At 40.7% G+C, this 26,696-nt stretch overlaps 1 protein-coding gene across 2 annotated transcripts in view; it reads left to right on the top strand.

The window, feature by feature from the left end:
• Positions 1-26,696, top strand: part of LOC139412095 (reticulon-4 receptor-like) — a 114,958-nt gene that overhangs the window by 27,663 nt on the left and 60,599 nt on the right. The gene's annotated exons all lie outside the window — the stretch shown is intronic.

Genomic DNA, 26,696 nt, shown 5'->3' with positions numbered 1-26,696 from the left:
AGGTGCCATTTTTCCTCAATCTCCCATACATCGATTCATTCAAAGACTCAATCATGGACACTTACTGACACTTGTGGCTGCTTTTTGTGAAATATTGTTGTCTCTACCTTCTTGCCCTTCGTGCTGCTGTCTGTGCCCAATAATGTTTGTACCAATTTTTGTGCTGCTAGCATGTGTTGCTACCATGTTGTTGTCATGTTGTGTTGTTGTCTTAGGTCTCTCTTTATGTAGTGTTGTGTTGTCTCTCTTGTCGTGATGTGTGTTTGTCTTATATATTTAATCCCAGCCACTGTCCCTGCAGGAGGCCTTTTGGTAGGCCATCATTGTAAATAACTATTTGTTCTTAATTAACTGAACACATTTTTCAAATTAACTAGTTAAATACAAAACAAATTATAATAATTACATACTGTGTAAGAACTGCCCTCCTAATACTTTTCACACCTTCTGCAGCCCCCCAGCAAATTCACTTTGTTGACAGATTGTTCCTCTCAAAAGCAGCTCCCAATATCCGTCATTGTCCCTAGACAACACAATAGCCTGTCTCTAAACACTTAGGGCAACACGCCTTTGTTGGTAAAGGTATCAACCAAAAGGGACCTAAGTCCCTTCCACAAAAAGTGTGAAATGCAAACACCACAACCATGTCTTTTCAGGAGATGTGCAGTACCATCAAATCTCCTGCAAGAGGTCCAAACAGTTGGTGGTTAAGGTCTACAAGCCCTACACCACTTCCGTCAGATTCTTATCTAGCTGGCTGTACACCGCATTCTCCACAAGCACAAAGAGTCTCAGCTTTAAGGAACCCACTATGACAAACACCATTGCCAGTCTACCAAAGCCGGATAAAGAACAGTGTGGCTCAGCATAAGACCATGTAGAACCACCATAAGATAAATATGGATCTCTTCTATATTCAAAATTGTTTGCCTTTCTAGATTTACAGAATATATTTATATAACCTGTACAGGGCTCTGTATCTTCCAACAGATGTTAGACCAGATATATCCAAAGAATGTTTATTTGTCAATCTAAAATACAGGGAAATGTACACTATTTAACACTAACTCATAAGGAGAACTGGGTATTCAACAAGAATGTTATTTGGTAGAAGTAACATGAATAAAATACAGTATGAGTGTCTGCGTGTGTCTGCGTGTGTCTCAGGTGTAGTTAATTGGAGAGACCTGTTGCTATGGATTGTTACACCAGATAATGTGATTTAATCAAAGATATTTGGTATCCATTACTGGGAGTTATAGGACAGGTACTGTTTGGTGTAGCACAGAACATTTTCGACCAACCTTAGCTTGGCAATACTGTCCTCGATTCTTGGAAACAGGAGTCTCCTAAAATGTCCAGTTGCAGGGGGTCCGATTGTATTTAGAAAATGCCTCTGTCTTGTCTATTTCAAGCCTTCTCTCATTGACTGAGACAGATGGGTGTCTGTAGCTAAGATAACTGGTGATCAGCAGGAGAGGTGGTCATGATTAAATTGCCATACACAAAGAAACAAGCATTAAGAAAATACAGTGTGATCGGTGTAGTACAGTTCAGGGAATACTTGTACAGCTGTGTGATTTAGCAGCAGCTGCTGCATTGTGTTTGAGTGTGTCTAAGGTGTAATGTGCAGACTTTTGATCAGCAAATGATTGTAAGGGTGTTGTTATGATCAAACTACCATTAATCTCCTCTTGAGTCATCTACTGCTTGAAATGCAGCATAATGTCCAATCCATCGAGAGGGATACAGTTCATGGGATACAGTTATGCTACAATGACAATAATCAACTCCAGAAAGAAGCCCAGGCACCACACGGTATTGTCTGTAAGGCAAAATAGTATAATAAATCATACTGTATTGTACGTTTTGAGTTACAGTTGAACTGTGCCAGCATACCATCAACATTAGGGTAGGCTAGGTGAACATGCATACATGTGCACAGGCACAGAGATTACATTTAGAACAATATCTAGCCAAATAAAGAAGAAATATGTCAAAACCCTCAACCTTTGCACAGTGACCAGATTGTACAAACGTACCTAGGTAGGCAGACAGTATCTATCTTTAGTCATGTATATCAGCCATGCTTCGGTAAATATTTTTCTAGTAACACCAACACCAACAGTTTTAGAGATCAATAACCGTAAGTTGTTGCATTATTTTTTCTCCTCACTGTTAGTGAACTTAGCTAGCTGGCTTGCTGGGTAGCCAATACTTTCATTAACATCTGTTTGGAGTACTATCTTTTGTCATGCCTATCATTTTGTGAGACTGAAATGCATCCAGTGGCATAATCATAACCAATGTCAACCCTCATTAATTATATTGCATAGTAAATACAGCAGTGAATTAAGAGCTTAAAGAGTGTGTAGACCTTTGTGGTCTTTACATAGCTAGCTAGTAAAATTATTTACAGTTGCTGATGTTACACATGCATGCTAACAAGTTAGAAATGTGAGGCATGGCACATAGCAAGTTAGCAAGAGCCAGGCTAACTAGCTAGCCAACTTCAGTAATGTGCTAACATTTGCTGGTAAACTTAGCTTTAGGTGGCTGGTTGTAGCTTGCTGTTTAGCAGCGATATACACTGAGTTTACAAAACCTTTAGGACCCCTGCTGTTTCTATGACAATTGAGACATGGATTGTGTTTGTGTGCCATTCAGATGGTGAATGGGCAAGACAAATGTAAGTGCCTTTGAATGGGGTATGGTAGTAGGTGCCAGGCGCACCCGTTTGTGTCAAGAACTGCCATGCTGCTGGGTTGTTCACACTCAACAGTTTCCCATGTGTATCAAGAATGGTCCACCACCCAAAGGACATCCATTCAACTTGACACAACTGTGGGAAGCATTGGGTCAACGATTTTGACACCTTGTAAAATCCATGCCCTGACGAATTGAGCTGTTCTGAAATGGTGGGTGCAACTCGATATTAGAAAGGTGTACGTAATGTTTTGTACACCTAGTGTACTATACAATACAATAGATCTCCAATTCTAAAACCTCTATTTTTAATCATTGTATGGCTACCGGTAGTTGTTTAGCTAACTTAGCTAGCTCGCTAGTCTAGCTAGCTCGCTAAACTAACTGTTAGCAAACTGAAAAAGATTTTGATTTCCCCCCACTGTAACACAGTAGTATGTCAGTCAGCAATACACAATGATACATGCACAGTAATAATTCAAAATTAAACTGATTGTGGCAGTAAACAGATTATGCAATTGTGTCTACACAAAACAAAAACTCACATTCTGATCAGTAAAACATAGTCTTCGCAAAATGCCACAAAATAGGACTACATTTATTTTCAAAGTTTACTAAATTGTTATAATTACGCCTAACAAGTCCTCAACTGGCAGCTTCATTAAATAGTACCCGCAAAACACCAGTCTCAACATCAACAGTGAAGAGGCGAGTCCGGGATGTTGGCCTCCTAGGCAGAGTTCCTCTATCCAGTGTCTGTGTTCTTTTGCCCATCTTAATCTTTTATTTTTATTGGCCAGTCTGAGATATGGCTTTTTCTTTGCAACTCTGCCTAGAAGGCCAGCATCCCGGAGTCGCCACTTCACTGTTGATGTTGAGACTGGTGTTTTGCGGGTACTATTTAATGAAGCTGTCAGTTGATGACTTGTAAGGCGTCTGTTTCTCAAACTAGACACTCTAATGTACTTGACCTCTTGCTCAGTTGTGCACCGGGGGCTCCCACTCCTCTTTCTATTCTGGTTAGAGCCAGTTTGCACTATCGCTGGTATGAGATCTTCAGGGTCTTGGCAATTTCTCGAATGGAAACGCCTTAATTTCACAGAACAAGAATAAACTGACGAGTTTTACAAGAAAGGTCTTTGTTTCTGGCCATTTTGAGCCTGTAATCGAAGCCACAAATGCTGATGCTAGTCAACTAGTCTGAAGATGGGCAGTTTTATTGCTTCTTTAATCAGCACGAACAGTTTTCAGCTGTGCTAACATAAATGCATAAGGGTTTTCTAATGATCAATTAGCCCTTTAAAATTATAACTTGGATTAGCTAACACAACATGCCATTTGAACACAGGAGTGATGGTTGTTGATAATGGACCTCTGTACGCCTATGTAGATATTCCATAAGAAATCTGCTGTTTCCAGCTACAAGTCATTTACAACATTAACAATGACTACACTGTATTTCTGATCAATTTGATGTTATTTTAATGGACAAAAAATGTGTTTTTCATTTAAAAACAAGGACATTTCTAAGTGACCCCAAACGTTTGAACGGTAGTGTACATGTCAGTACAGTACATACAGTGGGGAGAACAAGTATTTGATACATTGCCAATTTTGCAGGTTTTCCTACTTACAAAGCATGTAGAGGTCTGCAATTTTTTTATCATAGGTGCACTTCAACTGTGAGAGACGGAATCTAAAACAAAAATCCAGAAAATCACATTGTATGATTTAAGTAATTAATTTGCATTTTATTGCATGATTATAAGTATTTGATCACCTACCAACCAGTAAGAATTCCGTCTCTCACAGACCTGTTAGTTTTTCTTTAAGAAGCTCTCCTGTTCTCCACTCATTACCTGTATTAACTGCACCTGTTTGAACTTGTTACCTGTATAAAAGACAACTGTCCACACACTCAATCAAACAGACTCCAACCTCTCCACAATGGCCAAGACCAGGGAGCTGTGTAAGGACATCAGGGATCAAATTGTAGACCTGCACAAGGCTGGGATGGGCTACAGGACAATAGGCAAGCAGCTTGGTGAGAAGGCAACAAGTGTTGGCACAATTATTAGAAAATGGAAGAAGATCAAGATGACAGTCAATCACCCTTTGTCTGGGGCTCCATGCAAGATCTCACCTCGTGGGGCATCAATGATCATGAGGAAGGTGAGGGATCAGCCCAGAACTACACGGCAGGACCTGGTCAATGACCTGAAGAGAGCTAGGACCACAGTCTCAAAGAAAACCATTAGTAACACACTACGCCGTCATGGATTAAAATCCTGCAGCGCACGCAAGGTCCCCCTGCTCAAGCCAGCGCATGTCCAGGCCGGTCTGAAGTTTGCCAATGACCATCTGGATGATCCAGAGGAGGAATGGGAGAAGGTCATGTGGTCTGATGAGACAAAAATAGAGCGTTTTGGTCTAAACTCCACTCGCCGTGTTTAGAGGAAGAAGAAGGATGAGTACAACCCCAAGAACACCATCCCAACCGTGAAGCATGGAGGTGGAAACATCATTCTTTGGGGATGCTTTTCTGCAAAGGGGACAGGACGACTGCACTGTATTGAGGTGCATGTATTGCGAGATCTTGGCCAACAACCTCCTTTCCTGAGTAAGAGCATTGAAGGTGGGTCGTGGCCGGGTCTTCCAGCATGACAGCGACCCGAAACACACAGCCAGGGCAACTAAGGAGTGGCTCCGTAAGAAGCATCTCAAGGTCCTGGAGTGGCCTAGCCAGTCTCCCGACCTGAACCCAATAGAAAGTCTTTGGAGGGAGCTGAAAGTCCGTATTGCCCAGCGACAGCCCCGAAACCTGAAGGATCTGGAGAAGGTCTGTATGGAGGAGTGGGCCAATATCCCTGCTGCAGTGTGTGCAAACCTGGTCAAGAACTACAGGAAACGTATGATCTCTGTAATTGCAAACAAAAGTTTCTGTACCAAATATTAAGTTCTGCTTTTCTGATGTATCAAATTCTTATGTCATGCAATAAAATGCAAATTAATTACTTAAATCATACAATGTGATTTTCTAGATTTTTGTTTTAGATTCCGTCTCTCACAGTTGAAGTGTACCTATGATAAAAATGACAGACCTCTACATGCAGGTTATCAAATACTGTACACACAACAATTAAATCTGATCTGTGTGCGCTATGTCTATGCTTCCAGATATTAACTTTTTGTTATGTACATCACCTTCAAACAGCTGAAAATAAAATAGTTTTGGTAATGGAAAATACATTTCCTTGCAGTTTAGATGGTACAATGATTCTCTACACCTTAAATGCTTGTTTTGTCACACAAGCTGAAATTAGGCGAACTATTCTAATTTTAACAACCAGGAAATGGCAGAGCAATTTCTGCATCTTTAATAAATTTTAGATTGAATATAAATATTAAATAATCATAACTTGTGAAAACTTAATAACTTTAGATTAGTAGAACACAAAATCAAGTTATATTTACTCAATAACTTAATATTTGTTAACAGTACTCATGACCGTTAAATGGTAAGAAATCTTATTGATATCTGAGTTTGAACCACTTTTATGATTTGAGTTCTACTGAACGTCGGAGAGTTTAAGTATACACTACGCAATTTCTTTAACGCTAATATCATTTCAGGCTGTCACTCGGCTGCTCTGGGGAAATTGATCTGAAAGCCCATTCTTCTCAAGGGAGCCTAACGGCAATACGTAGAGGACAGTATTTTTCAAACAAGAATTTCCATTTCCACCGTCTGACTCATGGTTGGTGAAATAACTTTCTTTAGCCAGTCTGAATGTCTTCTTTAAAACTATTTCAGAGGGATTTGAGGAATAGTTTAAATGGAGTATGGAATAGATAAATAAACAAACTAAATACACAATCCTGGAAGTCCAAGTATTGAAGTACATTGAATGAAGTCAGATTATGTAAACAGTAATACATCCAGCCCAAACATCACATATGAAATCTGATTTTATATGTTTGTGTGATATTGGTACCTACAGTTGGGTAGGTTACTTTCTAAATGTAATCTGTTACAGTTACTAGTTACCTGTCTAACATTGTAATCAGTAACATAATCAGTAACATAACTTTTGTATTACCCAAACTCAGTAACGTAATCTGATTACATTCAGTTCCTTTTTGATTACTTTCTACTTCAGTTGCATTAGAAGAAGACAAAAATGTATGTTACCAATTGACCGACATCTATTGCAGGATAAATACATTTTGAAGTTTACATAGCTGGCCATATATGGATGTCAAATTTTACTTTATGGGTTGGTTATGTAGGCTTCTTCTAACCCATCGCTTTCTGCTACATATAATAATACAATTACATTATATCCTTACACTAATATATATAATTTATACGTCCAAAAATGGATGTAGCAACTACAGATAGACTTAATGGGGCAATCAAAAGTGTGCGAGTTTGAGCATGTGTCCATTATGCCTATGGATGTATTTTTTTACATAGCATGAATTAGATTGAGCAATAAAAGCCCCACTTTTATTCCATAGGCTGGGATCCGCACTATGCAGATGTTGCAAGAACGCATTTTTCACTGGCTATCCACTGGTTTCAAAAACAATGATTGTTAGGCAGCCTAAACTCCTTGAATTTAACCATTATTGGGTTCAAATACACATTTATATTTGTGAACAACCACAATCCGTAAGGCGCAAATAGCTAATTGAGAGAGCAGCAGTGTGACTCACATCAATGCGCAATGTAGATATCAATAATAAGTGATATCCGTATCGCTGTAGACTACACCACTGCTTTCATCCTTAACTCCAAGCATTTATTCAAGTTGGATAATCTTTGGATGCCGACAGCAGTCTCACCATTGGAAGACATAGCTTGGACTGTAGCCTACAAAAGCCTATTCCTGCTCTTTTCCCGCAATCCATCAAACACATTCGGGGTGTCATCATACTGGTCGCTGACTTGTCGCTGACTTGTGGTCAGACTCGCTCAGGTGGAACCACCGTAAACTTGCACCTTTTTTCAATACTGATTTGAATGTCATTGAGAAAACAGAGACATGTCAAAGATTTTTTTTCACAAACATCCTTTCTGAATTTAAAAGTAATCCTCAAAGTAATGATCTAGTTTTTCAAACGTATCTGTAATCTGATTACAATATTTTTGCTGGTAACGTAATTGATAACAGTTACTGTTTTTTGTGTTCCCTTAATCCGTTATGTGTAATCCGTTACTCCCCAACCCTTCCTACTGTAAGGGTGTGTGCTGGTGGCAGGGAGGTCAGGCGCAGGAGATCGAACTTAGTATAAAACGGAGCAGTTTAATAAGTGCTCAAAAACTCAGAAAACCAAAATATAAAATATTATACAAGTGGGTACAAAACCCGTCGCACACCAGAACATATCAGAACAATGAGGGGGAACAGAGGGTTAAATACACAACAGGTAATGAATGGGATTGGAACCCGGTGTGATACAAGACAAGACAAACCCAAAGGAAAATGAAAGAGGATCAGCGATGGCTAGAAGGTCAGCGACTTCGACCACCAAACGCCGCCCAAACAAGGAGAGGGACCAACTGAAGCGGAAGTCGTGACACCTACAGTATATAATTACATATTTATTGGATCTCTGTGTTGGTACTTGGATACCTCCTAAACAGATGCAATATCACAGGAAGCAAACCCCAGCCCCCCTTTAAAGAAGCAATGCATAATTCAATATCAGCCAAACGGCAGCTCCATCACTTCAAATCAAATCAAATTGTATTTGTCACATGCGCCGAATACAACAGGTCTTACCGTGAAATTCTTACTTACAAGCCCTTAACCAACAATGCAGTTTAAAAAAAGTTAAGTTATATAATTTATATTCTTAGAAAATCTACAGGTGTATATCGTTGAATGAAATAACTATTAAACAGGTGTAAATATTGCAGAATGTACCTTTAAATGTTACAACAGTGTTGAGAGATGTCCATGGAATCAGGTTCTATTGCGTCTTCTGAGCAGCTTAAAGTACAGTAGGTTACACTTATTAAAATGCAAATCTGACAAGTGCAGCTCTGTCACCAGACTCCCTTTGTCCCTGCTGTATGTATGCTCTCTTCTTCTCACACACACTGTCTCTTTTCGGTAACTCTTTATTTGGATAGTCCATCTGTAGATGCTCTACAGACTATCAGTAACAATTTAACTAACTATCTACTAACCCGAACTCTTATCCTAGCCCTAACCTTAACAATTATTCTAAACCTAACCTTAACAAGTAGTTGCTTATTAACAAATGGTTTGTTGATATTATGACCATCTGTAGAGCTTCTACAGGTAGACTATCCAAACTATCCAAGTAAAGTGAGTCTCTCTTCTTCCCTCTTTCCATCTCTCTCTTTCTCTCCTTCACTATCTCTCTCGCTCCTGCTCTCTCTCTTAAATCTCTCTCTCTTTCTTTCTCTCCATCTCTCTCTCTCTCTAGCCCACTCCCGCTCCATCTCTCGCAGGTGTAAAGGCAGACTATCTAGTGTAGATATCAGCAACCAACCAGAGCTATGGCTTTTCCCTCAGCAGATGAGATGGTGTGTGTGTGTGTGTTTTGTTCACACTGACCTTATGTCTACACCTCACCCATTGATCCCATCCATGCCCTGGCCAGAGTCAGATCGCATCCAACATCACTTCCAACCCAGCAGGAAAATCTGGTTGAAATTACATAATTTCAAACAGTTTTGCCCTCCACATGGGAACCAATGCCCAAGTCCTCCTAATCCAAAGCCTGGGTCATGAACCCTTGTCCAGGTCAACAGCTTTGCTGGAACACTATGAACATGATCTTGTGTGTCCATTTCAAGCCATTTCCATGTGTGTGTGTGCGTGCGTGTGTATGTGTGTGCATGTGTGGCCCTGATGACATGCTGCGTGGGATTATTCTGACATCCATTTTGGGTTCTGCGCTGTGATGGGAGAATCGATCTAATGAGTGCAGAGATTCAGGGATGTCTGGGTGCCTTGCTCAGATATTCATATCGCTAATCAGAATCTGAACTTGTTTTTGCTTGTCTGTTCATGTTTCGTGTAAACCCAATCTTCTCAGCAATTAACATCAGTGAGAGAGACAAGCCCTGCCGACACTTAATATCCTCCCAGTAAAACAATTACTATGAAGGCTTCAAATATAGGGGAAACATTTCAATTATCAGAAATGTATTTTGATTTTGGATGGTAATGATCCCTAAGCATTCCGGATTCACAGAAACTCACAGAATGATTGCATATATGATGTGTGATATAACTTATTCAAAGAACTTGTGTTTTAACAATTGATGACCTCTTATGTCTTATTTCTTAAATATATATATTTATACATATATACACACACAGGACCAGTCCAAAGTTTGGACACACCTGTGTTATTTCAAAGTTGTGATGTCTTCACTATTATCCTACAAAGTAGAAAATATTAAAAATAAAGAAAACCCGTGGAATGAGTAGGTGAAGTAATAGTGAAGACATCACAACTTTGAAATAAAGTTTTGAAATAGCTTTGAAATAACACATATGGAATCAAGTAGTAACCAAAAAAGTGTTACACAAATAAAATATATATAATATAAATTATATTTTTCAAAGTAGTCACCTGGAATAGTTTTCCAACAGTCTTGAAGGAGTTCCCACATATTCTGAGCACTTGTTGGCTGCCTTACCGTCACGCTGCAGTCCAACTCAAACCAAACCATCTCAATTGGGTTTGAAGTCAGGTGATTGTGGAGGCCAGGTCATCTGATGCAGCACTCCATCACTCTCCTTCTTGGTCAAATAGCCCTTACACAGCCTGGAGGTGTGTTGGGTCATTGTCCTGTTGAAAAACAAATGATAGTCCCACTAAGCGCGAACCAGATGGGATGGCGTATCGATGCAGAATGCTGTGGTAGCCATGCTGGTTAAGTGTGCCTTGAATTCTAAATAGATCAGACAGTGTCAACAGCAAAGCATCCCCACACCATCACAACTCCTCCTCCATGCTTCACTGTGGGAACCACACAGGAGATCATCAATTCACTTACTCTGTTATTTCATAGTTTTGATGCCATTCATTATTATTATACAATGTAGAAAATAGTAAAAATAAAGAAAAACACTTGAATGAGTAGGTGTTTCCAAAATTTTGACTGGTACTGTATGTATATGAATAATTCAAGTTCTCAACTTAATTCTCCTCCTCTCTCTAGGCTGTCTCATCATTGTTGTTGATGAGTGGAGGCGTGCATGGCCAAGCAGTCATGGGTGAACAGGGAGTACAGGAGGGGGCTGAGCACACACCCTTGTGGGGCCCCAGTGTTGAGGGTCAGCGAAGTGGAGATGTTGTTTCCTACCTTCACCACCTGGGGGTGGCCCGTCAGAAAGTCCAGGACCCAATTGCACAGGCCGGGGTTGAGACCCAGGGCCACCAGCGTAATGATGAACTTCGATGGTACTATGTTGTTGAATGCTGAGCTGTAGTCAATGAACAGTATTCTTACATAGGTATTCATCTTGTCCAGATGGGATAGGGCAGTGTACAGTGTGATGGCGATTGCATTGTCTGTGGACCTGTTGGGGCGGTATGCAAACCGAAGTGGGTCTAGAGTGGCAGGTTAGGTGGAGGTAATATGATCATTGACTAGTCTCTCAAAGCACTTCATGATGGCAAAAGATAGTCATTTATTTCCGTTATGTTTGCCTTCTTGGGTACAGGAACAATGGTGGCAATCTTGAAGCATGCAGGGACAGCAGACTGGGATCGGGAGCGAATATGTCCGTAAACACACAAGCCAGCTGGTCTGCGCATGCTCTGAGGACGCAGCTAGGGATGCCGTCTGGGCCAGCAGCCTTGCGAAGGTTAACACGTTTAAATGTCTTACTCACGTCGGCCACGGGCCCGCAGTCCATGTTAGCGGGCCGCATCGGTGGAACTGTATTAGCCTCAGAGCGGGCAATATGGAAGCAATATGTCGGTGTCCGTGACGTGGCTGGGGCCCACAGTCCTTGTTAGTGGGCCGGGTCAGTGGCACTGTATTATGCTCAAAGCGGGCAATATGGAAGCAATATGTCAGTGTCCGTGACGTGGCTGGTTTTCTTTTTTGTAGTCCGTAATTGCCTGTAGACCTTGCCACATATGTCGCTTGTCTGAGCCGTTGAATTACGACTCCACTTTGTTCCTATACCAACATTTAGCTTGTTTGATTGCCTTGCGGAGGGAATAACTACACTGTTTATATTCAGCAATATTCCCAGTCGTCTTTCCATGTTTAAATGCGGTGGTTCGCTTTCAGTTTTGTGTGAATGCCGCCATCCATCCATGGTTTTTGGTTAGGATAGGTTTTAATAGTCACAGTGTGTACAACATCTCCAATGCACTTCCTAATTAACTCACTCACCGAGTCAGCGTTTAGATCGATGTTATTCTCTGAGGCTGCCCGTAACATTTCCCAGTCCGCGTGATCAAAACAATCTTGAAGCGTGGCTTCCGATTGGTCAGACCAGCATTGATTGGTTCTAGTTACGTGTACATCCTGTTTGAGTGCCTGACTGTGATGCGATTCCCACCATGCCTTTAAAATGTGGCGCTTGAATAGGCGGCCTGCCAGACGGCACACTATTCTACACCGCAGAGAAATATGAGCCCGGAGAGAGAGCATGCATGACTCTTCTTCTCTTGTCTTCTTACACACACTCACAGGCATGCACTAGCAAGCACACACACATGCCAACTGTCACACTCCCCACTGCACACTGACAGGCGGCAGAAAGAGCATATTGTGAGAAGGTGATTTGTAAATACTATTGGGCATCATGTTGGTGTATCCTACTGCCTCCTCAGAGTCACGAAAAACTGCCAGAAATAGGAGCACCCTCGTATTTGTGTGTGCGTGCGTGCGTGTGTGTGTGTGTGTGTTGACTCAGGAGAAACGCCCATGAAAGAGGTGCACCGTCCTCTGTGTAGTAAAGGTGTTATGACTCATTCTTCAGTTTACTTCTAGGCTTCTCTCTATTTTTTCTGGGTGTTTATCCAACTACTGGAGCTGGGCAACAGGTAGACTACTTATTTTGTAGCAGGACATCTTCATTTAGAGCATAATTTTTCTCAAGCTCTGTTTCTGCCCGCATTGAGACCCTTATACTTGTGTTTATATACTGAGGGGAAGGAGTTTTTGTTTTTCCTTCTGTGTTAACTGACTCCAAACCTAAGCTTGGCTGCTTTTGGGGGCAGTTACCGCAGAATTTAAGTTATTCAGTAGCAGTTCTCCTAAAAATGTAATTAGACATTTTGACGTCAATAGACAGCTAACATCTCCAGTCCCAATTTTATGCTTCACTGTGGGTGGAGACAGAAATTGACACAAGTGCTGTTAATTTCCCATCATTCAATGCTTGTTGATTTTCGCTGAATCATTTTCAGAGGCCCAACCCTGTAATAATAACAGTGGTGCTTCTGGCCTGTATTGAGTGGAATATGACTCTACATTAAAAACCATGAGTATCCATTAGGTCCATATTCCACTGTGAGGGGCAGCTCACCACTGACTGGGCTGAGGGAGGCGGTTGTTCAGCAAATTGATCAATTATAGACTTGGAACTATATTACTGTTGAAGGCTAGTGCAGTAGAGGTTCTGCTACCAACACCACACAGTCTGTAAGGGGTTTTGTTGAAGCAAGAGAAAAAGGTCCGCCCTGTCTTATTCATTATTATCTGAAAATGGTTTTGCTCAAGCAAGAGCAAAAAGGTCTGGACCTGTATTCACAAAGAGTCTTATTCATTATGATCTGAAAAGCTAAACTGATCCTAGATCACCTACTCTGAGAAAGTGTGTGTATACAAGCCCTGTCCTTTCTGTTTAATCTTATATGAAAGAAAGACAAAACTCTGCATTGATAGATAATGTCTATGTTTCATCTCGCTTTAGTGAGAGGTTAACTTTTCATCATCAAGATGAAACTGACATTGAAACAGCTCCTCTGAAAACGATTCCATTGTCAATAGTTTGGCGGATTAATTCCATTCCATTATCACTGCTAAGAATTAATGCTCATTTGATATGGCCTGTCTGGGTTTCTGCCTCGCTGCCTGCGACAGGATAGGCCTATTAGTTTGTTATAATTGGATAGATTCATCCGGCATATCATCACCGTTATCACCATAGAAAATCCCAATGCACCACCTCTTTAACCAGGCATCGAGGGCTATATCTATGCATATTAGAAACATATTACAGAATCGACTTCATCGGTCACTTAGCGGCGAACCGGCTTCCTTTAAACAGCTAATTAAAACTATTAAAGAGAGCGTGAGCTAATGTATTTTCAATGCTAGATAACTGCATTTATGTCAAGATGAGAGTAATTAACTGAGTATTAAAGTCACAGCGTGGTCCGATGCTGCGGTGGTGCAATGCTCCGTTCGTTGGTTCAACAGCTCTCTCTCTCTGACTGGAGGAGATGGAGGACGGGCTAGACCAGGCTGCCGAGCGCTGATAGAGAGAGAGGCTGTGTCTCAAATGGAACCTTATTCACTATGTAGTGCACTACTTTTGACCAGGGCCCATACAGTGCACTTGGGAATAGGGTGCAATTGAGAGAAGCGGAGGAGATGCTTCTGGAGTGGTTCCTACACTTTAATTCCAAGCTCTATTCGAGGATCTTGCAGGACATCACACCACATGAGAGGATGTTTATTTAGCACATCTGTTGAACCATCCATAAACTCATGTTAGATTGTGCCGTTTTCTGAGAATAAATAAATCTGGGTTTTTAGAGATTTAACACAGACAAATCGGTGCGGTGTCATGACACTCAAGAATAAATACAACATGTGGGAGAGAGAGAAGAGGAGGAAACAGGGAAATGGGTGTCAAATGAAAATATTGAAGGCTTTTTGTTAGATTCAGCCCCAGATAGTGTGGCCATGGACATTCTACACATTTCTCAGTATGATAAATGTGCAATTTGTGACTTGTGTGGGCAAGGTTAAATGGAGTTCTTAGGGATAGCCCCCCTTTTCAATTTTTGCCTCTGATGACATACCCAAATCTAACTGCCTATAGCTCAGACCCTGAAGCGAGGATATGCATATTCTTGGTACCATCTGAAAGGAAACACTTTGAGTTTTGTGGAAATGTGAATTGAATGTAGGATAATATAACACAATAGATCTGGTAGATGAAAATACAAATAAAAAAACAAGTTTTTTTTTTCGACCCACCATCTTTGAAATGCAAGAGAAAGGTCCCAATTCCAGCCATCACTCTGGTTGTAATTCCGATGGTGTCCACAAGATGGCAGCGGTGTAACTTCAAGTATGAGAGAACTATATGACATTTAATGTGAAGTCACCCAGGTACATTTGGGAAAATCGTGATGGAGACATTTGCATTCAAATTACATTTTTCTGCAAGAATATCATCCAATCTGTTTACTTGGACTTTGATTTAGCTTTTCCAGTATTAGTAGCCATATTATAAGTTCAACATTTGTAAAACAACCAGTTTTCATAACTTCATAACTCTGAATATTTGTAGAATTTTTGCCCAAAAGGAAAAGGCATGCTGTTGCACAAGGTTAGCAGCTATATTTTGCAACAGATACAGGTGCTTATTTGACAAAGTTAGAGTCGATCAAGTGAAGACCGCCATGCCATGAAGGCATCGCTCTCTGATCAATTTTGGTGCCCTATAGGATATACTACACCCCTAATGATATAGTGAAGTCTGGTTACGTTCTAGGATCTCTGAGGAATACATACTTACGTGATTTGACTGGTTGAAACAACGTTTGCGATTATATTTGTTAGGAGCTCTCCTCAAACAAAATAGCATGGCATTTTTTCGCAGTAATAGCTACTGTAAATTGGACAGTGCAGTTATATTAACAATAATTTAAGCTTTCAGCCAATATAAGACCGACATTTGTTGTTTCTCTAAAATGTGCGATCGTGATACAAGGCACTGCATGATTTACAACTGTCCCGTTACCAGGATAATCTATCCCATACTGCTAAAGCTTGAGTGTTGCTTTAGCAGTATGCTTAGGGTCATTGTCCTGCTGGAAGGTGAACCTCCGTCCCAGTCTCAAATCTCTGGAAGACTGAAACAGGTTTCCCTCAAGAATTTCCCTGTATTTAGCGCCATCCATCATTCCTTCAATTCTGACCAGTTTCCCAGTCCCTGCTGATGAAAAATATCCCCAAAGCATGATGCTGCCACCACCACGCTTCACTGTCGGGATGATGTTCTCGGGGTGATGAGAGGTGTTGGGTTTGTGCCAGACTTGGCATTTTCCTTGATGCCCAAAAAGCTAAATTTCAGTCTCATCTGACCAGAGTACCTCCATATGTTTGGGGAGTCTCCCACATGCCCTTTGGCAAACACTGAATGTGTTTGCTTATGTTTTTCTTTAAGCTATGTTTTTTTTCTGACCACTCCTCCGTAAAGCCCAGCTCTGTGGAGTGTACGGCTTAAAGTGGTCCTATGGACAGATACTCCAATCTCCGCTGTGGAGCTTTGCAGCTCCTTCAGGGTTATATTTGGTCTCTTTGTTGCCTCTCTGATTAATGCCCTCTTTGCCTGGTTCGTGAGTTTTGGTGGGCGGCCTTCTCTTGGCAGGTGTGTTGTGATGCCATATTCTTTCCATTTTTTTCATAATGGATTTAATGGTGTTCCGTGGGATGTTCAAAGTTTCGGATATATTTTTATAACCCAACCCTATTCTGTACTTCTCCACAACTTTGTCCCTGACCTGTTTGGAGAGCTGCTTGGTCTTCATGGTGTCGCTTGGTTGGTGGTGCCCCTTGCTTAGTGGTGTTGCAGACTCTGGGGCCTTTCAGAACAAGTGTATGCAGTTGAAGTCGGGAGTTTACATACACTTAGGTTGGAGAGATTATAACTCATTTTTCAACCACTCCACAAATTTCTTGTTAACAAGTCGGTTAGGACATCTACTTTGCGCATGACAAGTAATTTTTCCAAAAATTGTTTACAGACAGATTATGTGAAAAGTGCAAATCAATCTCAGAACAACAGCAAAGGACCTTGTGAAAATGCTGAAGGAAACAGTTACAAAATAATCTATATCAACAGTAAAATGACTCCTATATCGACATAACCTGAAAGGCCGCTCAGCAAGGAAGAAACCACTGCTCCAAAACCACCATAAAAATGACAAACTACTGTTTGCAACTGCACATGGGGACAAAGATCGTACTTTTTGGAGAAATGTCCTCTGCTCTGATGAAACAAAATATAACTATTTGGCCATAATGACCATTGTATGTTTGGAGGAAAAAGGGGGAGGCTTGCAATCTGAAGAATATCATCCCAACCGTGAAGCACGGGATTGACAGCATCCTGTTGTGGGTGTGTTTTGCTGCAGAAGGGACTGGTGCACTTCACAAAATAGATGGTATCATGAGGGAGGAACATAATGTGGATGTATTGAAGCAATATCTCAAGACATCAGTCAGGAAGTTAAAGCTTGGTCGCAAATGGTTCTTCCAAATGGACAATGACCCAAGCACACTTCCAAAGTCATGGCAAAATGGCATAAGGGCAACAAAGTGAAAGTATTGGAGTGGCCATCACAAAGCCCTGACCTCAATACTATGGAAAATGTGTGGGCAGATCTGAAAAAGCGTGTGTGAGCAAGGAGGCCTTACAAACCTGGCTCAGTTACACCGGCTCTGTCAGGAGGAATGAGCCAAATTCACCCAACTTATTGTGGGAAGCTTGTGGAAGGCTACCTGAAACATTTGACCCAAGTTAAACAGTTTAAAGGCAATCCTACCAAATACTAATTGAGTGAATGTAAACTTCTGACCCAGTGGGAATGTGATGAAAGAAATAAAAGCTGAAATATATTATTCTGACATTTCACATTCTTAAAATAAAGTGGTAATCCTAACTGACCTAAGACAGGGAATTTTTAGGATAATTTAATGTCAGGAATTGTGAAACTGAGTTTAAATGTATTTGGCTAAGGTGTATGTAAACTTCTGACTTCAACTGTATATATTGAGATCACGTGACACTTAGATTGTACACAGGTGTACTTTGTTAAACAAATTATGTGACTTCTGGAGGTAATTGGTTGCACCAGATCTTATTTAGGGGCTTCAGAGCAAAGGGGGTGAATACATATGCACACACCACTTTTCCGTTTTGAAAATAATGTTTTTCATTTTACTTCACCAATTTGGACTATTTTGTGTAGGTCCATTACATGAAATCCAAATAAAATATCAATTTAAATTCTAGGTTGTAATGCAACAAAATAGGAAAAACACCAAGGGGATGTACACTTTTGCAAGGCACTGTAAAGGTGAAATAAATAAAATAAATAAATAAAAAGGTAGGCAACGAAAATATGACTGGGAATAGATTGGAGCATCCTATAGTTAAAGCTAAAGGGTATGTACCAAGGAATGTAGGAGTGTGTAGCAGTGTATATAGTGTGTGTAAAGTAATATGAAGTGATATGATGTACAGTATAAGACTCTTGGCAGACAACCTTTTTTTGTTGAAGAAGACTGTGTGTGAAAAGGGGAGAAAGCTGATCAGGGCATCAGAATTTACAGTACATACCACTCTGTCTCTCTCTCTTCCCACCACTCATCTACTCCTTCTCTCCCTCTTTTTTTCTACCTGATCTCTCTCTCTCCCTCTTTTCTCTCTTGCCTTACTACATATCACCTCTTCACATCATCCTCCTGCTTCAGGATTCTTATTTTTTCACTACACTGTTTGGTGCATCTTAAACATAGTATACAAAGTGACAGCAAAGTTGGTGGGAGCGGGAGGAAGGGAGAGGGTTGAATGGTTGAAGTTCACTTTGAAAACCTGGGAAACTTTTTAATTCTGACTGACTGTGTGGGCCCCATATAGGGGGGTGTCTTGTGCCTCGCCTGTTTTAGCTAGGAACGTGGTTGAAATGTACTCAAATTTAAAGAAAGAAAAACAACAGTTGGCTGGAAAACCTTCAAAGAAAGGCTATAGTGACGACAAATACATAGGGCTTCTGCTACTGGGCGGGGAGAGGTTTTTGTCTGTGGCAGGTGGAGATGGGATGTGTGTTTTTCTGTTTTGGGGTAAAATTGAGATGAGCTGAAATAGATGATATTCCCATCTTCCTGATGCTGTGGGAGGGAGGCACGGCACACTGTATTGCTGTTTGTGTTACACGCATTTAGAGTTTTGCTATTCACACTCCTCTCCCCCTATTCTCATGCCACTTTTAGTTCCGATCCTAACAGCCCTCCCACTGCAGCTCAACCCACTGAACTGAACTAAGCTGAGGAAGGCAGGCAGGTAGGAGGCAGAAGGCAGGCAGGTAGGAGGCAGCAGGCAGGCAGAAGCTGGGAGGTGACCGTTCTCAGCCTGACTGTTGCTGCTTACAGAGAATATGATTATCATTACTGTATTATTATCATAGTGCTACTCATTTAGATGATAGTAGTACAACGACGCACTAACAATTCCACTTGGGAATTTAATTCAAATCACAAACCAGGAAGCTGTCCTTTCTGCCAAACACTACATTCCAGTTATTTCAATATGGTTACACCTGTGTCCTTAAGACTGTATGGCACCTGTATACTACAGCTGACATAGCGACGGTTGTGAGAGCTTGTGAGAGCGTCTGTCTCTCTTTCCGACGGTGCAGTTAATTAATGAGAAGGCATTTTCATTCCTCCCAGCTGTCTGTCTTCAACCTGTTTTTACTCTCCTATTTTTTCACGTCCCTTTCTTTTTTGAACTGATTTTTCCATCTGATATTTTTAGGCCCTTTTATTCTCACGGAATTTAAATTTGGGCTGGCATCCTTAAAATTAACGGAAGATAAAAGGGATCCGGCATTATGTTAATATCTCTTTGAAGAGGCAGTCAAATTGCCAGTAGAATGCTTAGCCCTTTTTCCTCTCCTCCTGTATTGAACATGTTGAGAGGAGAGGAGATACTGCAGACTCAGCGAGGCAACACAGTACCCCGTGGCTTATGTGGAACAGGACTCACATCTCGCTCACACACTCACTCACTCACACACTCTCTCTGTCTATCTCTCTCAATTCAATTCAATGGGCATTATTGGCAGGGGAAACATGCCAAAGCAAGTGAAGTAGATAATAAACAAAAGTTAAATAAACAATAAAAATTAACATTAAACATTACACTCACAGAAGTTCCAAAAGAATAAAGACATTTCAAATGTCATATTATGTATATATACTGTGTTTTAACAATGTGCAAATGGTTAAAGTACAGAAGGGAAAATAAATAAACATAAATATGGGTTGTATTTACAATGGTGTTTGTTCTTCACTGGTTGCCCTTTTCTTGTGGCAACAGGTCACAAATCTTTCTGCTGTAACTGAACACTGGTATTTCACCCCGTAGATATAGGAGTTTATCAAAATTAGGTTCGTTTTAGAATTCTTTGTGGATCTGTGCAATCTGAGGGAAAGTGTGCACATAGGCATACCTGGCTCTCAAGAGAAGACGGGCTATGGCGGCCTTTCTCAATAGCACGGCTATGCTCACTGAGTCTGTACATTGCCAAAGCTTTCCTTAAGTTTGGGTCAGCCACAATGGTCAGGTATTCTGCCACTGTGTACTCTCTGTTTAGGGCCAAATCACATTCTAGTTTGCTCTGTTTTTTGTGTGAATTCTTTCCAATGTGTCAAATAATTATCTTTTTGTTTTCTCATGATTTGGTTGGGTCTAATTGTGTTGCTGTCCTGGGGTTCTGTGGGATCTGTTTGTGTTTGTGAACAGAGCCCCAGACCAGCTTGCTTAGGGGACTCTTCTCCAGGCTCATCGCTCTGTAGGTGATGGTTTTGTTATGGAAGTGTCATACTTCTGCCGAAGTCGGCTCCTCACCTTGTTCGGGCGGCGTTCGGCGATCGACATCACCGGCTTTCTAGCCATCGCCGCTCCATTTTTCATTTATCCATTTGTTTTGTCTTGTTCCCTGCACACCTGGTTTTCATTCCCAATCACACTACTATTCCTCTGTTCCCCCTAATGTCTTTGTGTGAAATTGTTTGTGTTACGTGTTTATTGTTGATGCGCCAGACTGGTTTGTTTTTCCGTGTTATTTCACAAAGATGTTTATTGTTAAACATAATTCTTGTGACTGTTTTGCGTGTTTTGCACTTTTGCCTCAATAAAGTGTGCACCTGTTCACAAATCTCTGCTCTCCTGCACCTGACTTTAATACCAGTACACACACACCTGACAGGAAGGTTTGGAAATCGCTTCCTTTTAGGTGGTTGTAGAATTTAACGTCTCTTTTCTGGATTTTGATAATTAGCGGCTATTGGCCTAATTTTGCTCTGCATGCATTATTTGGTGTTTTACTTTGTACACAGAGGATTTTCTGCACGCAGTCTCAATTTGGTGTTTGTCTCATTTTGGGAATTCTTGGTTGGTGACTGGACTCCAGACCTCACAACCACAAAGGGCAATTGGTAGACATTTGACTTTAGATTCTAGTAGGTTGAGGCCGTGTGCTGCAGACTTCTAGTACCTTCACCAATTTGTTGATACAGTATATATGTTGAAGAGGGTGGGGCTTAAGCTGCATCCCTGTCTCACCCCACTGCCATGTGGAAAGAAATGTTTGTTTTTTGCCCATTTTTAACTGTAGATTTGTTGTTTGTGTACATTTATTTTATAATGTCATATGTTTTTTCCCCAACACCACTTTCCATCAATTTGTATAGCAATTTGTATAATCAGTACATATAAGTGTCTTATGTCAGCTGAAAGCTTAAATTCTTGTTAATATAACTGCATTGTCCAATTTACAGTACCTATTTTTAAAAAATGCTATTGTTTGAGGAGAGTTCCTAACAAATCTAACCCTAAACGTTGCTTCAACCAGTCAAATCACATTTGTATGTATTCCTCAGAGATCCTAGAATGTAACCTGACTTCACTATATCATTAGGGGTGTAGTACATCCTATAGGACACCGAATTTGGTCAGAGAGTGACACATTCATGGCACGGCGGTCTTCACTTGATCGACTCTAACTTTGCCAAATAAGCACCAATCGGGGTCAAATAAAGCGAGCTAGATCGCCAATGAGCTGGGCTTTACGGGAGTATCCTGTATCTGTTGCAAAATGTAGCTGCTAACCTTGTGCAACAGCATGCCTTTTCCTTTTGGACAAAAATTATACGAATATTCAGAGTTATGAAGTTATGAAAACTGGTTGTTTTACAAATGTTGAATTTATAATATGGCTACTAATACTGGAAAAGCTAAATCAAAGTCCAAGTATACAGATTTGACGATATTCTTGCAGAAAAATGTGCAAAGCTTATAGAGACATACCCCAAGAGACTTGCAACTGTAATTGCTCCAAAAGGTGGCTCAAAAAAATGCACGCTCAAGTTTTCTGTCTTTTTGTCTTATTTTTTTGTTTGTTTCACAATAAAAAATATTTTGCATCTTCAAAGTGGTAGGCATGTTGTTTTAATCAAATGATACAAACACCCCAAACAAATATATTTTACTTCTAGGTTGTAAGGCAACAAAATAGCAAAAAATGCAAAGGGGGGTGAATACTTTCGCAAGCCACTGTATTTAACCAGGTAGGCCAGTTGAGAACAAGTTCTCATTTACAACTGCGACCTGCCCAAGTTAAAGCAAAGCTGCCGACAAAAACAACACAGAGTTACACATAAACAAATGTACAGTCAATAACACAATAGAAAAGTTTAATGTACAGTGTGTGCAAATGTAGTAAGATTAGGGAGGTAAGGCAATAAATAGGCCATAGAGGCAAAATAATTACAATTTTGCATTAACAGTGGAGTGAAAAATGTGCAGATGATGATATGCAAGTAGAGATACTGGGATGCAAAAGAGCAACAACAAAAATAACAATATGGTGTTGGGTGTGCTATTTACAGATGGGCTGTGTACTGGTACAGTGATTGGTAAGATGCTCTGGCAGCTGATTGTCACGTTCTGACCTTAGTTCCTTTTATTATGTCTTTGTGTTAGTTTGGTCAGGGCGTGAGTTGGGGTGGGTAGTCTGTTGTGTTTATGTGTTTGGCCTGGTATGGTTCTCAATCCCAACTAAAGTGGGGAAAACGGGCTGCCTAAGTATGATTCTCAATCAGAGACAACGAACTGTTCGTTGTCTCTGATTGAGAATCATACTTAGGCAGCCTGTTTTCCCCATTTTAGTTGTGGGTGATTATTTTCTGTTTAGTGTTTTTCGTCACCTTATAGGACTTTTCGTTTGTCGTTTTGTTCAGTGTTCAGTTTTATAACAAATATGAACACTTATGACGCTGCGCTTTGGTCCTCCTCTCCTTCCACCAACAACAGCAGTTAAAGAATCACCCACAAACCAAGGACCAAGCAGCGTGGTATCGGGCAGCAGCGTTCTCTGGACTCATGGACATGGGAGGAGATTTTAGACGGCAAGGGACACTGGGCACAGGCTGGGGAATATCGCCGCCCCAAGGCAGAGCTGGAGCTAGCGAAAGCTGAGCGGCGGCGATATGAGGAGGTAGCACGGCAGCGTGACAGGCATGAGAGGCAGCCCCAAAATTGTTTGGGGGGGGTGCACACGGGGAGTGTGGCAGAGTCAGGTTGGAGACCTGAGCCCATTCGTGATTCTAGAATACAATTTTGAAATACAATTTCACAAGCATTTCGCTACACCTGCAATAACATCTGCTAATATGTGTACGTGACCAATACAATTTGATTTGTTTTGAGAGTGCTGCTGTAGATTACTGAGAATTTTCAAGATAAAGCTAATTTTCCAACACAGTTCAAACAGACATAGCTCAAAAACAAAGAACAAACGACAATTAGAAGTTATAAGGCAGCACTGGGGCTTCCTCCCCTTTTTTTCAAACGTCATAATATCTTTCACTTCCTTGGCCCTAGCCTCTGCCAAGTCCCCAACAACTGGATGTTCCTGTTTTCAGGGGAAATGGACTTCCAATTAGCTATAAAGAGCACAACTTCTTCTTTAATATGACACCACAATAATGTAAATAGGAATATATTATATTTATATTTACATGTGAATAAATAAATGATCCAAAGTGTGTCCAGAGGACAATATTCAGAATGTATTTCAAAACCCACACAAAGTAGGCTATTTGATTCACATACACACACAACGACACTAAACAAAACAAAGAAATCTGTTTTACACACAAGCAGACACGATAATATAATATATTAGGTAACCTCTCTCAATAAGATTTAGTACAGACCTCTCTCTCTCTCTCTCTCTCTCTCTCTCTCTCTCTAATAAACTCTTGCTACCTTGCATGACAGACTAACTACAGAGTTCGCCAATGTCATCTGAGTAATTACAAAACTGGGACAGCTTACAAATTAATTGCATTGGTAGAAACAAGACTAAACAAGCAACTTGTTAGCTGTCTATGTAAACAGATATTCAACTCATCATATGAGCTCCACTGTGCGGGCATCTACTACTTTAACATGACAGCTAAGCTGTCAAATAATAGGAAAATGAGGTATATGAATATCTGCACCTAGCAAACATGACAAGCCATAACCTAAGCCCAACAGCTAAACACAAATTACTCTAGCCTTCATTTCGGTGGCTAGTTAGCTGGTTGTCTGTATGGCAAGCTAGTGAAAGTGAAGAGGTTTGTGAGCGCAGCCCAAAATAGCTACATCACACCATTTTTTTTTTGCCTGACAGACTAACTAGTTAGCTAGCTATAGCAAGCAGCTTGGGCCATTTCCATATGAATTACATCGGTAGAAACAAGACAAAACAATCAACTAGTTAGCTGACTATAAACAGCTAAACACTGCAACTATTTCCATGAGACAGAGAGCAATCAATCGATCTCTACCGCTGATGTGCTAGCCTGTACCAACCAAGTTATCATGACATGACAGGACTTGCTAATCTGTGAGCTATTCCCCAAGTTTCGCAACATAAAACATCAGCAACACCCAGCATATATCTGCTGTTTACCTATTTCACTCACTTCGATATCATCACTTTTCAAAGTGTGCAAATCCTTATTACCAACCAACATAAATAAAGCATATTTCACAGTGAAAAGTCGTCTTTGCTTCAGCGGTGTCATTTTGATTAATGAAGTAAAACAAACTTTGAAAAGTAAAATGACAGCATACCATAGTTCCGGGTTTCTGGTTGATGACAACAGCCATGTGAATACAATAACAAGTTGTTAGAAAGTTAATTTTGCAAAATTGACACAGATAATATTGTTATAAAAACGAACCAAGCTTTGCAACCCTAGTGATAACTTACACAACTTATTGGCTCAGCTAATTGACTTACAGGTCATTGGAATGGCATGATGAATGAAAAGCTATCAGACGTAGCATCATTTCATTAGTTACTACTATACTTCAGTGAATGCTTGAGTAGCTACACAAATTGCTTTTGCTTTTATGAGATGAGATCAAAACAAAGCTGAGGTGGCTTGTTTGTGCCCTGGGAACCTAGAGGAGTCTCTCAGTGGTTCAAGAACCAATCATAATCTTTCTACCTGCAGAACAGAAAAGTTTTGACTCCTTAGAACTTCAATTCTGGAGATGCATTGGTGCATTTACTCCAGGAGGTAAAAGGAATAAGTCAAGTAAGTCAAAACACCAATGAACACGGAGGCAAGTTCAGAGACATTCAGGAGCACCATACTGTTCTGAAATAAATCTCAGACACACGTTGGGTTCAGTGTTTGCCAAAACGCAACAGCTAGTGCTGTGACTCGCCACCGCTTGGGTGTTGCCCTAGAGTCGCTGGATCTTTCGTTGGTTTGGATCCATACTGCTGTACTGTTGGTGCCCTCCATTTTGTAATCCCTCAGATGTACTGTATGTTGCTGTAGTAATGACAATACAGAGGGTGCAGAGAAAGGAGCATTAGTTTCTCATTGAATTCAGAAAATGATTAATCTTGTTTGAAAATGCTATTTGAAATTGTGCTTGTGTGAGTTTGTACATATTGCTTGGAGCAATCACTAAGAAAGCAATACAGCTGTAAAAGGAAATGCTAAAGCATAGTCTGAGAGACATCTTTAAATTAATTCAGTGTTATATCACTCTCTCAGACAGCTTATCATCACTGCTTGGATTGCTTGGAGTGTATAAGGGGAACTTTTCAACCTCTCCCCAAATGTGCGAAAGCTAATGTCTCCAGACCTCCTTATCTGCCTACTCAAGGAGCTGCCAGTCACCACTCCAGCTGCACAGCTCCATTCGGCCTCTTATCTGAGCCGCTGACCACAGCCACCATTGATGTCTGGCTGAGTGATGTCACTTTATCTCTTCAAGCTGTCCCCTCCTTCTGAAGAGGAGAGGTGATATCTTACATGCTCAGGTTTGTGGGCCTGGGCCCTTCTTGCACCTCTAGGGGACTGACTGAAGTTGCAGGCCTCTGGCTGACTCACATTGGCATCTTGCAACGGACACATACAAGTCACAAAAGCCTTCATATTCAAAGTGTGGATTTAAGTTGAACATCTTTAAGGATAAGTTTACTTTAAGTCCTCTGTCGTCATGATAGGATCTGGGGTTTAAAGAGGAGAGAGACTGTCTGAGATTCTGTATGGTAGTGTTTTATCCCAAATGGACATTTACCCAGGCTCAAAGGCAAATACTTATGTTTGAATAGCCTAATTTTGTTTAGAGGACCTATACAGACCTTTTATTTCTATTCACAGTAATGCAGTCCTACTCACAATTTATCCCTATCTCTAACTGTGTATTGCTCTATTACCTGTCTCCCTTTACCCCTGTATGTTATGCTGATTACCTCTCTTTCTCTCATGATTTCTCTCTCTGTCTTTCTCTCTCCTGCTTTCTCTCGCCCAATATGATCTACCTGGTCAGCTTATACCGGAAACATCCATTTTATAAGCCTTCCAAGAACTAAATCCCTTGTCAGGCACACTCACATACACACACAATGACACTAAACAAAACTAAAGAAAT

The sequence above is a fragment of the Oncorhynchus clarkii genome, chromosome 6 (assembly GCF_045791955.1).
Source record: "Oncorhynchus clarkii lewisi isolate Uvic-CL-2024 chromosome 6, UVic_Ocla_1.0, whole genome shotgun sequence".
Lineage (NCBI taxonomy): Eukaryota > Metazoa > Chordata > Actinopteri > Salmoniformes > Salmonidae > Oncorhynchus > Oncorhynchus clarkii.
Note: the sequence above shows the minus strand (reverse complement) of the source record. Positions and strands in the feature narration are given on the sequence as shown.